Source organism: Vanessa cardui, chromosome Z (assembly GCF_905220365.1).
Source record: "Vanessa cardui chromosome Z, ilVanCard2.1, whole genome shotgun sequence".
NCBI lineage: Eukaryota > Metazoa > Arthropoda > Insecta > Lepidoptera > Nymphalidae > Vanessa > Vanessa cardui.
The window spans coordinates 6,484,487-6,502,412 of NC_061154.1; the positions used below are offsets into that span (position 1 = coordinate 6,484,487).

General features: G+C 33.5%; 1 protein-coding gene across 6 annotated transcripts in view; it reads right to left on the reverse strand.

Annotated features, from left to right (window-relative positions):
* Positions 1–17,926, reverse strand: part of LOC124543249 (potassium channel subfamily T member 2) — a 97,933-nt gene that overhangs the window by 41,174 nt on the left and 38,833 nt on the right. The gene's annotated exons all lie outside the window — the stretch shown is intronic.

Consider the following 17,926-nt stretch of genomic DNA (forward strand, 5'->3'; position numbering starts at 1 on the left):
TTTTCGATATCAAACTTATATATGACGCAGTTATTTCTGATATTGGTATTACCAATATAGAAAGTCGCGTGAGTACTATTTCCGTATAACGCATCAAATACAACAGATATCCATCTAATAAATAAGATTTGAGATTTATAGAATGTCGCGAGTTGAGATGGACCAGTGGTTAGAACCCGTTTCTCTTCTACATCTTAACCGATGATTGCGGGATCAAACCCAGGCAAGCACCTCTATATATATGTGCTTAATTTGACATGTGCATTCCACCAACCATTAATGGAAGAGGAGGCCTTATCCCAGCAGTGGCAAATTTATAGGCTGTTACTTTACTTACTTTACTTTACGAATGTCGCAGTTCTATAATGCCTGAAGTGGGAATTATAACATTTATTATTATTAATCTGTACAACATAATAAAACATCACACTTCGGATCTGGACATTAATATCCCAGATCGTCGACAGTAACAACTATAAGCATTGGTACGAGTATATCACTCATATTATGAAGCTGCCTTAGGCTTCCCCTACTCAGAGCACCCGTAAGTGCGCATGCGCCACCTATCCGTGTGAACGTTAAACGTAGGATGTAATTTATAGCGCAAACACCAAATTTATCTGAACTCTGAAGTATTCTATTCTATCCTTATTGAATTAGTTGCGCCAGGTATTCGTCCTTTCTAGCTTTATATTAATACTAGTTTTCGCCTGCGGGTTCGGGCAATAAAAGTAGCCTATGTCTTTCTTTGGAGTTCAAAATTGCTTCATATTAAATTTCATAAAAACCGGTTTATTGGTTTGGTAGTGAAATAGTGGCAGACAGACAGATAGAGCTACTTTCAAATTTATAATATTAGTATTGATTCTGCAAAACTATTTAGTTATATGGGGGTAGTATTATTTGTAAATCCGTCTGGATAAGTGCCATCAACTCAACAGATATTCTTCCGCCAAAAAACAAGAGTTACTTTTATGTGAGTGAGCCAGTTTAACAAGATACATTGTATCATAGTTCCAAAGGTTTTTGGTGCAACGACTTAGCAGGAAATGGTTAATATTGCTTAGAGTGCCAATTTCTATGAGCGGGTGCTGGTATACGATGTGTAACTGGTGGCACTTTTAGTACGGTATAATTTTGTCGTGTGAGCATTCAGAAATCGTCATTTGTTAATTAATTACATACTTATTTTAAATGATACACACATATTTTATATTCATATTTTTGACAGGCTGTGAATAAGCCCCCGGCCGATAATTTATTTCAGAGGTAGGTAAGAATTTATTTCTTAATAATTTAGAAATTTAATATTATTATTTTCATACATATTAATTCTCATTAACGTTTAGCGTAAAATGTATGGTGAGTTCTTGGATAAATTAAAACTTAAATAAAAACTAATATTTTATACATGTCGGTATTAAAAAAATATAAGTTTAATTTAATTAAATAATGGTTCGAAAGTACATGTAGTCGTGTACTTTTATCAAACATGTTCGGAGCGCTATTACTAAACTAAAAGTTACACAGCGCAACTATCAATCAGTACATAAACTCTGCTAATAGTGTAGTAATTAAGAGGAAAACTCGCGCATGTGTACACGGACCAGGGAACGTCGAACGTGATAGATCTATCAGATATATAAAAAGTTTTAACGTTTTTACGAGGGACGGTAACAAAAAGGAATTTACCCAATTTAAATATTTATCTCGTATCCACATATGTACGGTGCGCTAAGCTACTGAACCCTCACAAATTACACGTAATGAATAAAAAACCCGTATCAATGTGGGTGGGTTAATACGTGAAGTCGTTCATAATTGAACTGTCGGCGTTGGAAAACGTAAGGCAATAAATAACAACAAATATCATAAATACGAACGCAGTTATTAGCAACGTGACCAGAGGTATTTGTACTGTTTTGTGTATTATCAGTTTTCAGCTAATTGCCTGGTCACATACACATATACACGTCAATGTTTGGTGTGTGAAGTGCTGGTCGATTAACATATGCGTAAACCTTTGTTTGGAGTTCAAGCGGAATGAAGAAATAAATTGTAATATAGCGTCAAGCCAACATATATTAAAATATAACAATGTCAGACGTACAAAATAGTGTAATATTTTTAGCATATATTTTGTTGTGCTCCGGTTTGTAGGATGAGTAAGCCAGTGTAACTACAGGCTCGAGGGACATAACATGATTCATAACAAGCTCCCAAGGTTGGCGGCTCATTGGCGTTGTGAGGCATGGTTAACATTCGTTACAGTTCCAATATCCGTGAAAGGTGGATAAACTTACTCGTGTGGCCTATTTGCAAGTCCAGCTACAAATGAAAAATATGAATATCGAAGTAATTAAATTAATTTTATTCAGCGTTTAACGAAAGAGGGTGTGTTTTAAAAGCATTGGATGTTTTAGTGTGGTAATTACCTTGGTATCTTGTCGTAGCTGTCCCATCCCGTTAGACAATTGTAGGAGCTATATCTACTGACTGCCGCCATGTCTAATGTACCATGATAATGTCACACTGATATTTAAGCAGACTTTTAGCCGCTGAAACTGTTATCACGATTGAAGCAAACTGTAGCAATAGATATAAAGAATTCGATGTTAAATTTAATTACAATCAAAATGTCAAAAACGTGGAATCATTTTAGATTTGTATCATCAAAAATCATGTAAATTGTTTAAATCGTAGAAGTCAATGAATTTCGATAACTGGAAATTGATTTTTTATTTACTTATATTGAGTATTTACTTTGCCATTCGTGGGATTTTGTAAGGATCCATTTAATCTAAAAAACGTTATACTTGAAGCAGATATCCTAGAGAGTTATTAATTTACTAGTGATAAATGGACCAATCAAGAGTGAACAGCGGGCAGGCGACAAGTAAATTAAATGTGGAAAGAATGGGAGTCGATGAAGCGACTGTAGTTAAACACAAACATTGCTTTCACAACACTACGTTTATTGAGTTCTGATAATGCCTAACAATTTTACACTTCTCTCATTAATTCTGATCGATCAATATAGTTGAATATATTTTTTATTACATTAAATAAACTAATATGAGCTTTTATAAACTCTAAACGGTAATTAATATGATTGGATATACAACTGTTCGTTCCGAGACGTACTAGAATAAATAATAAGCGTTCTAGCAAGACAATGTATGGGAAGTTAAAATAGATATACATTAGAATTATTGCAAAGATAATTATGATCAAATATTACACGATTGATTAGAGATATTTTTTAAAGCGGTTAGGTTGTTGTACATCAACAAACGACGCGATCTTCAGAGGAGAGCGCGGATGCGGTGAAGCGAGCGCCGCGGCCCTCGTCCGAGTTCGACTGAACCTGTGACGCCACTCCTGCCTCGCCCGCCTCCTTTTCCGCCTGGCTACAACGCTACGCCAAATCGCTTCTATTTAAAACAACGTCGCTATTGCACAATTATATTACTTCATAATTACAGATATATTTAGATATTGATAGATTTCTGTAAATTATATGTTCTTACTAGAACAATTTTTTTTTATTTAAAGGTAATGGAGTTCTAGAATTTAAATAGGAACAAAAACAAATTTGGGACCGATGAACTTAAATATATATATTTTTTTATTATTGAAATATTAGTCTTTGTCATAAACAAACACAGATGTCTGCCTTAATAACTGTGTTCGTTCAAATAAAAATATAATATATCGAAAATAATGTTCGAGTTTCTTCCACCCGACTTCGTTGAAACTTTATACAGTCGTTGTTTGCATTTGCATAAAAGTTTTTGACATAATACCAACAAAGTTGCGCGCGAGTCCTGTCGGATAAGTTCATTCGTCTTCTATACATTCGAGCACCGTAGAACGTACAAAAGTTCGTAGATTTTAAAGGATATTACGAAATTTTACAATCTGCATCAACGACACCGTAAAATCTGTAACAAAACGACAGTGGATCCTGAGCCAGAACTTTATGACTTACTTGTAATTTCATCAAATTAAATAAAACAAATGAAAAACTTTCATCGATTATTAAAATGACGTCATATTCTAGTAGATCTTCATCTAATCGAGCCGTTTAAAGTAGCTGTAACACGACTGTGTATGGTTTTAATATTTAATAGTTTTTATATTAAAGTGAGCAAAATGCTATGCTAGAGAAGGTACGTCAACTAGATATACCATATACGTAATGTTCATAAACTGTAATGGTCTCCGAGTGAAAAAATAGCCCACATCCACATCGCCAAATTACAAAAACATATGATACGCTGAACAGACTCTTCCACGTTTGTTACTACAATGTAATATCGAGCAGATTAGCAATTCTAGTTCCCAATTATCACAGTCAATAATCCACGCTTAGTTCATAATAGTTTCACGCTATTTTTTATCATAAAGGTACTAAGATATTCAAATGATGTTTTTACAATGTCATTATTTTAAAATACACTATGTGTACATATCAAGTTGAAAGCTACCTTATAAAATATCTTGTTTATATAACGAAGCCGTGTACCAGGCCTTAAAGAGCTTACAGATCGTCCTAGGAGACTTCGTTCCGTTCCTCACGTCTACGTAATCCCTGCATAAAATAAGTTATTTATGTGACAATCTGGTTAACGAAAAAAAACGGCTCAGGATAAAATATACTCTTACCTTTATTACTGTTAAAATTATAGAGTACGCTATTTTTTGACAAAACTACTTTATAGGATTAAAAATATTGCTATCTCTTTCCTATTTGTGTAATTAAAATAGTATTTACGTTAAAATCAGAAACCAAATGTCAAATGGCTATGAAATTTTATATTAATAATAGAGTTAATGAAATAAATCATTGAACTTTATACAGAACGGAATTAAAACTTATTAGTATTGTATGTTTAAAAATGTCTACTGGACTAAGTATAACGAGCGGGAAATTAACGGCCAACTGCATAATTGATTACAGCCTGTCCTCTGGCATCACGTAGATAATGAGGCACCGAGCCCCTCTCTTAATAACGATAAAAGTTAGTACCATTAATCATTGCATTATGATTGATTAATAATCTTATTGTCATTAGTTTTTATTTACAGATAATTATTGACATTAAGGCGTTATGTTGTCTTAAATTTTCGCGATTATTGCACATTGAAATAAAACTAGTTATAACGGATTTGAATCGCGTATATTAATTATTTTTGACATCCCGACGTTTCGAGCACTTTACAGCGTTCGTGGTCACGGGTAGACCGAGGCAGTCCACCCGTGATTCAAATCCGTTATAACTAGTTTTATTTCAATTAAGGCGTTAATTATACACAAATAAAAAACAAAAATAAATCGTGACCGGGTAGATTGATAGCAAGAATGCTAGCAGGAATTCCACATTGAAACGAATTGCAATCCCGTGGTCTAAAAATTATCGGCCACCAGTGAATCCAATATGGCGAGGTGTTAGACTTTTCGACCAACTTCGTAAAGGAGGAGTTTATCAATTCGTCTGTATGTTTATCTTTTTTTTTAATGTAGATTTTTGCTCTGTTATCCCAAAGAAGAATGAGTAAGACTTCGAATTAGAGAGTTCTAAGACTGAAAAAAATTATCGTCAAAATCAGCTCGCTTAGACTGTATGTTGACAATACAACTAAATTTTTCCTAAACAATTCAAGCATTCCTTTAAAATTAACCTTAGATTTATAATAACAAAATAGTAGCAATGTTTTTATTTTATGTTATAACAATTGTCATTCGCTCAGCTCAAAACGTACTTACCGTCAGTAAATATCCAAGACAATTCTTATATTTTGTGATAGTGCTTAAGTATGCGCAATGGTAGATACACTTCCAACCTTTTATTTCTTCTCGCTATATACTTTTAAGACGGATCCCACACGACTAGAAATAGATCAAGCGTAGGAAGGCTGACGGGGAACATTTGACATTTAGATTAAACATTTATATTAGCTTATAAATCCGGGGAAAGTGTGGTCTATGTGTATAACACTGATGTTAAATACACGGCTATTGTTTAAAGCATTGGAGCATGCGATCGCTTTCAGCGGAATACCGGCAAATACACAGAAATACCAAAAATCTATACAAACATTCCATGTCTGTATCTGTTATTAAATGATTTACGGTTTCATTACAGTAACAATTTTAATATTTCATATCCTATAGCTTGATTATAGTAAAGTGTGCTTAATATGTTGCATTGCTAGAAAGATCTGTTGTCACCATAAATTGAGGTGGCAATTTAGTGGCTTTACAAAAAGTCCTCATAAAATGTAAGTCATTGCATAAGATATGCCACCCGAAGTCAGGTATTGAAGGTATCATAGTACCTCTTTGTATATTGGATACTTGCTCACCGATTCAAAATGCGTTCTACTTCTCGTCTCTCTTTAGTCTTGTGGATTTAAATGTCGCTAAAGCATTTGGTATCGGTTACAAAGTGTAAACGGAAGGTAAAAATTTATAAATTTATACTTTACATACTTTCTACCAAATAAGTAAACTAAAGTTTGTTTCTATGTTTAAAAATATATGTATCTTATTACTCAAGAAGCGTTAATATGACTTTAAGTATTTATTTTTATAACTTCGACATGTCGGTTTTAAATATTTTATTCCGACTACGTATTTAAATTAATAATAGAATAGTGGTTAACGATGCAATTTCAATAAAATAAATATCCAATTATAAATATTAGCTATATTGATTTGCAATAATGAATGCAAACTCGTTGACGAAGTGTAGAAATATCATATATTTCTATTAATAAGACTATTGTTCAGTGTACTTAGTTGATTTGACGAAATAAAGTCTAAAGTGGCATAAATTATAAAATACATTTACGCGTATGTTATAGTTTTGAAGATTGGAAGCGTCTGGGCGGGCAATTTCTCTCCGAAAAATGTCTGTACTTTACATACAGGTAATAAATAACGTCTTAGTTCCTAAGGTTGGTGGTGGATTGACGATGTAAAGGATGGTTAATATTTCTTACCATACCATGTATATGATCAGCGGTTGATCCCTTACCATCGGGTTGACCATTTGCACGGCTATCTATTTGAAATAGAAAAGAGTGGAACATAGAAAACATGCAACGTATGAAAACATTTTATTATAAAATAAATAATATCGTATCAATCAAATAATTAATACATACTCTAAAATTCGTTTAAAACAATTAAAATCTTACCTTTTTTAGTACCTTTATTAGAGCGATTGATCGCAAGGTTACAGTAGGTATTTATTATTAATTGAAAACTTATAAATTCAATTACGTTCTAAATTTTCATTTCAAATAAAGTTAATGAGTTCGCTAGTTCATTTTCAATTCATTGCCTGCTGGATCTAATTATAGACTTGTAACTAGCATACTATTTATTTTTCATTGAACATAATTTACGACTCTTCTCAATTTTTTTTGTTGAGATTCGTGAACAAGACAGTTGTAGATAATGCCGAAATATCGATCTTTTACAAAAAAAGAGAAATAAACAAAACATTTTTTTGTTTCATATTTCGTTTTCAATACTTGTAGTACTCTTAAATTGTCCATAATTTTATGACGGAATAATAATCAGTGAACGTAAGCTCCAGCGTTAATTCTCTTCCATTAATTTCTTACGAGTAAATCCCTTCATCAATATCCCCTGGTCGCATTCAATAATTAATCCGCTGCAGCAGATCTCATGCCCTATAAGTGTATCTTCAAATTGAACTATTCCTTCTGGGAAATGTCGAGTTCTAAGAGTACTTTCGCTTTTAGATTAGTCAAATTAGTTTACAATATTCTGATGAGATAAGTTTACTTCTACTTTATATAAGATAAATTTGTTAAATAGTTGAAGGTTTCACATCAATACCTCAGTTAGAAAATTTTGTTTTGCTCTAATAAAATACAATCATATCTAGAACGCGAATCGAACTTGGGACTGTTTGTTTAGTCGTCACTACCTCTTGCTAAAACTAATTTGATGAACCTATTAAAGTAGGTACGTGTGACATCACGTAATGACGTCAAAATGTTGAGTGGTTTGCAGGGACAAGTGGTTTATAATTAATATTATTAAGTCTTTTGTACAGTGCTGTAATTGTTAAATGCCCGTAAATCATCAAATACCATATATGACTCAATCGACCTATGCAGAGTAAGTAAAGGAATTTGAACACGATTAAATAACCATAACTCGTTCCCATTTACATCCACACAAGTTATAATATTTTATTTATTTGTAATCTACTGTTTGTTGTATTAACATTACTCCAACATTTTGTTGAAAGTATACATTTCAAATACGTAATAAGTTGTGATAGTGTTGGGAACGATTTAAATATGTCTGCTTGAGTAAGCGTATCTTAATCCAAGATAAATCCAATTATCCCCATTTCTACTTCGAGAACTAGGGATAGTACGATCTATTTTTAGATTGTTCTCAACGTCCGATTCGTTGTATGTAATTTTGACTCATATCTTGTAATTGATATTGAAACAACAAATAACAAAGTTTCTGTTGAATTATATTAAAAGGTCATCAATCAATCTTAAAAGCGACTGTGTAACTTTCTGTAACTTTACCGTTTTGACGTGCGATGTGAGGAATTAATTGTGAACTTTTTCAACTTTCAGCTAATATAATATTTATTGTAACGATGATAGAGTGCTTTGTAGTCTGGATAGCTTCAGGTCAGTGGGTAATTTGGCAAGAAAATCTACAAATCTACCTGTAATATACATACATAACGATTTTTGGTTAATACCTTTTACAAAGTCTTTGTGACTGCAAATAATTTAACAATTCACCTGGACCTCGGCGTTTCTCTGCACGTATTTCCAACTGAAATCTATTCATATTGGCACAAATCCCGTATTTCTGATTATCAAGACAAATCCCAAGCTAACATTTTTATTGGTGAAAGCATTTGCAGTATTTGAGTACCTCGACTAGCACTAAAAAATAAAAGCATGCTGCAATCCATCGATTCCCGACTTTAATCAAACTACTTGGAATCGTTTCATTATTTTTGGCTCGCTAAGAGAAATGTTCTTCAAATTATTGTTCGAAATTCAAGACTAAACGTTAATGATAATTTTAGAAAAATATTTAGAAAATGGTCCATAACTGTAAATGGTAAATAATAAACACAATCAAATTCTGATTGAGTTTATTACTTTCTTTTTTTTTTCTATTCTTTCGATACTTCCTCACAATATTCAAATACGTACTCTTCAGAATCGAACCGATTTGTAAAGGGGTACAATAATTTTTACATAGCGTTTTATTGCGATGTGTGCGCAACATCCGGGTGCTCTTATTTATTGTATTAAGAACTAAATATTTTTTCCTCAAAATTTGAATAGGACGCCAAGCGTACTGTTTCTTAAGATCTTTTGTGAAGGAATAAACAAATTGCGTAAAGTACGCTTTTGAATAAGATATTTGTTCATGACGGAATATAGAAAATGACATAAATGAATTAAGCACCCGTCGTTTCAACTGCGATGTTATAATTATTAATACATACTCGTACATACCGAGACCGTGACATATTTGTCTACGTATGCAAAGAGAATATGCTCACTCACTCACTTTTGGAAATAAAACGTTATGCCAACCTCACAAACACATACCGAAATTAAAAATAGAAAAAATAAAATTAGGAAATGCCAACAAACAAAGCCTTTTGTACTAGCACTATGTGAAACCCACGCTGAGTTTTGTCTAGAAACGTAAAAAAAAAAAAACGTTTTTGTTAACACTTAATTTATAATGAAAATATAAATTTGAGACACTATTTAATATAGATGAAAAGGTACATCATTTTCAAGGGCGTATATTTTTTCAGATATTATAATTGTACATTCAAGACCCTAAGGTGGTACTTTTTTATGGAATAGGTTGGCGGACGAGCATCTGGGCCACCTGATGGTAAGTGGTCACCATCACCCATAGACAATGACGCTGTAAGAAATAGTAACTTCAAACCGAAACACAACAAAAACGCGTACTGTTGTTTAGCGGTAAAATATCTGATGAGTGGGTGGTACCTAGTACCTAGTAGTGGTGGTACCCAGGCGGGCTTGCACAAAGCCCTACCACCAAGTAAATAAAAATATGAGAGTATGTATGGAGTTTCTTAATTTCTGATGTTAGAAATGTGTTTTTGTGCCTCTATGTAAAAATAAAGATATCTGATAAACCGTTTTTTAAAACTTACCGCCCAAAAGGGTGACATTAGAAATGGGTTACAGTAGTCAAATGGACAAAGATTCGGTGAAAAAAATTCGCTGGGCTCCTTAACAATAACCTTAAATTTGCGGACGCGAATATTGCGCGAAGCGTCTTGCGAATGAGACAAACGTACAGCAATTTACACGCTTCGCCGTTCGCACCGCGCGAAATTTTGAGTCGGCGTAATTCCCGTGGCCAGGCGGTAAATGTGATTTGATATTTCCTCGAGTAATCGGTTAAAACCTGTTAAATTGTGATATTAATCAATTTACGTACGACGTGTCCTTTAAGTCAAACATTTTTTTTTTGTGACAGTAGTAATTAGCTAAGCTCTTTTCTATAATTACTATTAGGAAATACGGCTTTTCAAACCGCCGGGTACATGAAATACTGAAATCTCATCTTGCACATTCGCTGGGGTCTCTAAGAGTACTTCGTGCGTCTAGACTTCTGAATAGAGAAGGGGCATCTGTGCATACACAGATTGTTTCTTATCTCGAAGGGAATAAAAAAATATCAAGAATTCATGCTCACAATATGTTTCTCACTCCTCCGCATAACATACCATGAGCCACCTTCCACCTCACTTCTCGAAATATATAAATAATTAAGTTCTTCGTAAAGACTACGAAACGATAAAACAACGTCACGACTCAAAATTAGCATTTTTCATATCACATCATGTAACTAATAATCATGGTTGAACAAACAAATGGATTCTGCTTTCCATACTGGCCAACAATTGTTTTTACCGGAAATATGAATATTAGATTTATTTCAATCGAGTTGTAGTTTGTTCAACTTTATTTACGATCACTATAGTAAGGTTTTCTATAGGTCAATTTACATTTTAATGTTGTACATATTCGCGTTTTGTGTTCGGCTATTGTTCATTTGTAAATTGCACATTTTCATTGCATGCTTGTTGTGTTATGTTTGGAGTAAAAGGCTGTTATTATGTTACTGATCAACGAAAAATATAATTGACATCGCTATATTAAGGTGTGTTTCGAAACCCAACATTTAATATCAATCTATATTTAATTGTGGTTATTTGTTAACACGTAGTTTCCAGATTCGGGTTTACAAGTCTGGAGGCCCTGGAGTAACAGAGGCGGGAAAACACTTATTACTATGTTATGCATTAATTTAATTTCTATCGGTTAGTAAGAAAGCAGTTATTAGAAATATTATTATAACTTGACTATATATAGATGTTTGATATTTCGTCGAAATGTCTGTTGTTGTGTTTTGTTGTGTGTGCGTGGGGGTGGTGTAGTGGTGCCCCAGGCAGTTGCCCCGTTTGTTCTTCCCTAAATCAGGTCCTAGCACTGGCTAATAATAACAGTGACATAAGATGTAGATTTAGAATCTCCTGTAGTCAATAAATGACAGTAAAGAGATAGAATAAGCAATTTTGCAATGACAAAAAAGGTATTTGTTTTTTTTTGCCAATTTGCATTTCTTACAATGGCAAGCTAGTGCTAGCTTGTAAATCAAAAATTGTAAGAATGTGCCAACATTTTCCATTGTCGAATTGTTACTGGCGGCTACATAATAGAAAAGGGTTATTAATTAAGCTCATTTGTTTGATTGTTTTACGAAATATATGTCGTGTTTGAACTGATTTTGATATATTTTTTAAGAGAAACATTGGAAATATGGAACATATTGACACGCCTCGGGGGTAAGACCGACTCGCATGCCGTGACGGCGTGACGCTTTTATGTCGTCATGCCCTCTCTACTTTACTCCCTAGTGTGCCTATATTATAATAATAATAAGAAAAATGTATTTTTTAGTAACATAGCTTTAACACTTTAATTATTTTACCCCATGTTTAATTATAACCGATATTAAGTCTTTCATTATAAATTACTTCAATAACCATTACTTTTCATGTTTCCTATAATGGCCGAATTTTTATTGGACAGGCTTTACTTCTAGGGTAAATTCATTAAAATTTTAGGAGTACAATTTATCAAGTATTGGACCCCAATAAGATTATTGGGGTCCATGTCAGTCACCTCCTCGTGGTGCACCCTGGGCAACGGGGCCGGCTTGAGCTTGCTCGTCGGCCACGGCTAAGTCTGGTGGGAGGGATGCCGCGTGGCTGCTCCTGGTACGTTCCTGGTCGGCGTCAGGGCGGACCATGTGAGTGGCCTCGTTGGCTAGGAGGGAGTGGGAGGACTCGCTACTCGAGCCTCCCAGGCGTTTTACACCGGCGGTCAGCGGCGGAGCCTACCATCTTTTCCACCGCAGGGCGTCAGCTTCGTTGACGCCCAGCCTCCAGTGGTGGACTCGGGGGAGTTCGTCACATAAGCACGTGGAGGATGAAGAGGAAGGCGCGCACTAGGCGCGCTTTCCAAGATAGTCATTGAGCCGCTTTATGGCGGCTCCCACTGGTGGGGTCGCGGTTGCATGCCCTGGTCGATCCCGTTGCCTCACCACTCGGCGGCATGGTGGAAACCCGAGGATGGTTTTAGTGGGTAGGACAGGGCCTTCAGCCCTGGCGCGGGGCCTTTATGGCTCCGGTCGAGTCCCACATACCCGTCCCGGTTTCCCGGCCGGGCGGGGAACGTAAATGCCTTTCCTCCTCGTAAAACAAAAAAAAAAAGGAGAGTCTCATTAATATTAAGGAAATATATGCTTTAAAAGAATGTCTTTTAGTTGAATATGTCATCTCATTTCACGATTTTTAGTAATTTTAAACATTCATTCTTTTATTAAATTGAACATTTGGGTCACACCTTTCATCTAAAAAAATCCAGTGAAGTGGAAATATGTTTTCATCGGTCAATTGTCATCATTTATAAATTAGTTAGGTTGTCGAGCTTGAGCTTAAAATTGACAAGGTTGGTAGCATTGGTACTTTAAACTAAATCAGTATACAGGGTATACATGTATGTTGATGAAACGTGTGTAGAGCTAATTCAACATTATGTAAAGCTGAGCAATTTTTAGTTCAATTTATGTATGTTAAATCCTTCATGGGCCGTCTGTCAAGTACGAGCGAAATATTATGTTAAATAAATTAAATTAACAAACAACTCTCATTTGATTTTTAATTCACAAATCCTTATTTTAATGTAATAACTCAATACGAATCGATCTATTATACTTTGAAATACCTTTGATCTACTTTATTAATTTAAGATCATATCGCTACGGAATTTAATTTCCGTAGGTGGACGATAACATAGAGACGTGTTTTCACTGACAATGTACAAGATGAAATGAAGGAAACCGCACATGACATGGTCGCTAATAGCTGAAAAAATAATTACCTTTATGACTATAATTCTGCGTTATACATATAAGATAATTCAAAGTAAGAGTCGCAGGAATTTCTCAGGACCAAGTTTTATTTTGCGGTTCACTTGATTGAATGTGGTATAAGAAAACACTGCTATATGACTATCTAACTATCTGACTATACTATATAACTATCTAAATATACTACTATATAACTATCACTTGTCGTACGAAACAGTATAAAAGTAATATATATTTTGACGCGCATATAAATACTCGTCATTTCTTTATTAGAATCATTTCAAAATATTCGAATTCGATTGAACAAAAACATCATTTATCTTAATATTTCGAACTTTATAAAATGAATAAAATTCATTATTCATTGTTCTGTAAGCCGATTAATCTCTGAACTAACTACGTCCTCATTTCTCGGCACGCTAAGTTATTTTAAACGTGTGGTCACTAGATGTCAACGCTCGTAACAAAGGTTTTCTATACAATCGCTAGCTCAGTAATTAGTCGTGCGTTGTTTCTACTCATTTTATGTGTCACCCGCAAGGTGTCGCTCTTTGGTAATATCACTTTATTTGTAGAAAGTTAGTGATAAAAAATGATTAAAATTTAATTTTAGAATTAAAAAAAATCGTACAAATATTTAAGTGGAGTAATCTTTACGAATTATTTGTATAAATTTAGTTCTAGAGACATTCACCTATATTGTATTTTTAATTTGAACTCTACATAAACAATTTACTTAAATCAAATCGCATAAAGAGAATAATACCTTTGATAACCATATGGAACTTTCCCTCTATTAAAGACAATCAAATACATGATACCTAGAATGCATAAGCTGCTCTAAGTAATAAATAATTCAACTAAACCGAGCATTGAAGCCAGTGACATAACGTTACGATTTAAACTCAATATCTTATGTTGTGTACTCAGTTGTAATGAATACGGCCCAGATCAATGAACCTTCGAGAATATCCATTGAAGTCTTAAATGAGGACGTCTGACCGAATTTTGGATATTGAAGATTTCAAGGACTTGCCAAATGGGCTAGAGATGTAACTGACGAGTGTGAGTGTGTGTGCGTGTGAAATAGTGTCATTAGTCTTATTCTATCATGACTCTAATCCAATAAGGAACAAACTTAAACTTGTTTCTTATGATACCTGATTACACAAGTTTAGTAATTCTTTTGCGGGACAATGTACACGCTTTTACAATAGGATTTCAAAAAACGAGAAAGTTTTTCATATTGTAGTGTTAAAAAAACGTCAAAGAATGTTTGAGGCATGCATGGGAATAAAACGATATTCTTTGGCCCGTTTGAAAAATAAATATTATCTTTAAAAAATAATTTTAAAAAAATGACGATATTGTTACACCGGTTTTTCCTTGGTTTGAGGTGTTTCCGAAGTGCTTGAGAAATTTTGTCAATCAAAAGTGTATTTATAGTTTTTATGTTGCATAAAGATTTTTCAATTTCGGATAAGATGGGAATATGGTACGTGAGGAAATATTTGACGTGTGAGACTCACACGTATCTTCATTCTGTCCACTGCTGGGATTCACTTCACAGAAAAACTCATGAACCTGAGCGACCAAGGGTTACTAACGAATAAAGCACGTTTTTAGTAGAGTACAGATTTAAGTGTACAATTACAAATGTCTGTAATAAACATGGCATATATTTAAAAAGTAAATTCTACTCCATTACAAACAAGACCAGACATTAAATCAGAAGTAAAGTTTAACACGATTGAATTACGTTGTATAATTGGTGAAGTACGGACTTAACGATACTACTGTACAATTATGTGTTATTACGAAAGTTAAGGTCTGTGATACAAATACGATTCTCACCTAAAGATACAACCATGAACCTGAGCAATGCTAAATAAACATACAAAGCAAACATCTCATCATTATACATAGTGTAATTTCATAACTATGTTTAGTTGCGTTTTATTTTTTGATAATCATCATATATTGTACAGTTAATGTAGAGTTAAGTCTGGAGAAAATGGAAGTCAAGAATATCGAAGCTAGCTTTGTGGATTACGTGCAATAAAGGGAACAAAATTCGAGGAAAATCCTCAACCATTTTAAGATATTGTATGGAAACGTGGAGATTTAAGGCCATGTAATAAACGAAAAAATATTGAGTTCAATGTTTTTTAAAACATTTTCTATGAGACAATTTGTTACTTGCGAGTGATATGTTAAATTCAGTTGACTGTAAAAATAATTTCATGATTGACTATTATTTAAAACAAATGTCTAGCGTCGTAAGATCTTAAAATCTAAATATTTTGAATCGTAAGAACTTTTTGATTTATGTTATATTTAATTATAGTACAACACAACTTAGATGTCGCATCGGCAAAATTTGTAAAACCGATCACATCCGAATTGAGTACGCTATCCCAAATTATCAACATTCATTTCTCATGCGAATATGATCTTTGCACAAACGTAATAACTTGTAATATCATATGACCATATATATATGCGTCAATTTGACGCGTCGATTTACATGCACTTGCTTTCTCTGACGCGTGAATCTATAGCAACGAATAGCCTCGAATGGCGCGATCGGAAGCTATTTCTATTGGTTGTGTAAATCGACAGTAATCGGTTTTATTTTCATTCCATTGCATTTTCCGATGCTACATCTAATATGTGTCGTACTATACTATGGTAACGAAATAAAATGATGTGTGTATTGCATTAATAAAAGGTAAATTTTATGTTAGTTACTCTTGAAAAATTGTACAAAATGCATGTGAATAATTTTATTTATTTGTATTATTTATACGTAATTATGTTCAAAACTAAGATATTCAAAACAAGGAACTGTAAGAAAACAATTAATAAAATTAGGCACTAACCAATCAATGCATCGCTGTTTCATCAATACAACGTTGATGGATCTACTGAATTAAAAGACAAGCAATCTTGAAAACATGTCGATACTATTTTAAGCATTATAAAAATAATAAGTTAACTTGGTTCGATTTGGTCTGTCGTTGATACCTATATTTTTAATGAATACATCTTTTATAAAACTTAACAATGTATTACTTAGTTATTGAAATTTGATATCGTGGGAATTCATACATGTTACTGCATTGTTTGCGCACTTGTCCACTTGGACACGCAACGTCATAAATTTGCCTACTTGTACTAGTTATATAACTATCTTGACTTTTTCAAAATTACAAACCTATCACACTAAATTCGAATAATCCTATTAGTGCTAGTGTATTTCTAATTAGGTGAGTATAACGTGTATGATAATTTCCGGATATTTGGATTTAGTTTGCGCATAATGGACATGCTTTGCCTGCGTTAATCTTTCAATCATTAAATGCCACCTCCTGTCCTGACTTCGCGCGGATCCAATAAGGGGTACATGTACAACTTTTAGACTGAAATCCTACCAAAAAAGAAAATTTCTCTTATTTTTTTTCAGCTATGAAATATGATATTCTTGGCTTTTCTCTATAACCATATAAACCTTCCACTTAAGTCATTCTCTCTATTAATGATATCTGTATTAATTTGTTTGCGTTTAAAAGATCTAAAACGTTAAGCATCTTTGTTTTCTCCAGCCTCTGTCAGCTTCTTTTTGTGCATGATAACCTCTACTTACTTACATTTTTATAATGCAACATCTTGCACAACTTCGTACTTCTAAGTGAGGTTTATTAATAAATATTAGAGACGTAACAATATCCATGATTTGTGTAGCTAAGTATTTCATATAAAATAGTAATTGCTTTCCCAATGAATATAATAAATAATTAAATGGATTAATTCCAGTATAAAATGTTAGTTGTCAGTTTTACCGAGTACCCAGAGGTGTTGTTTTGCAATAACTAGTGTTTTCCAATACAGCGCAGTACGAGGGTCGCAAACCGCGGGCTGTCATTGGGGCGTTTTCAAACAAAATGTACATGTTTTTTGGGCATTTCATATAAATGCGTCATTTACAATGCCATGTAGCAATAGTCTGCGTAATCTATACTGATATTTTAAGAACGTAAGTAATTCTGTCCGTTTATCTGTCTGTTACTGTACTGTACTGTACTGTACTGTCACTTAAAACCCAAAATGAACTAAATTTTATGCAATGTCATACAACGCAAGTATTCTTCTAATGGAAATAGCCTATTATCTGATTACTAACCTCTAAAACTCTGAGCGAAGCCGTGAGCGACAACTTGTATAAATATAGTATAAATTTCATTTTTGTCTTTAAAAATAATAACAAATAAAAAAATAGATTTTCCATATTCAAATTATTAATAGATATTTATTTGAAAAAGTGAGTGTAAACTGAATGAAGTAAGACGAACATTACTTTAAGTTTTAATGTATTTGTATTTATCGATATGGATCGAATGCGTTGAT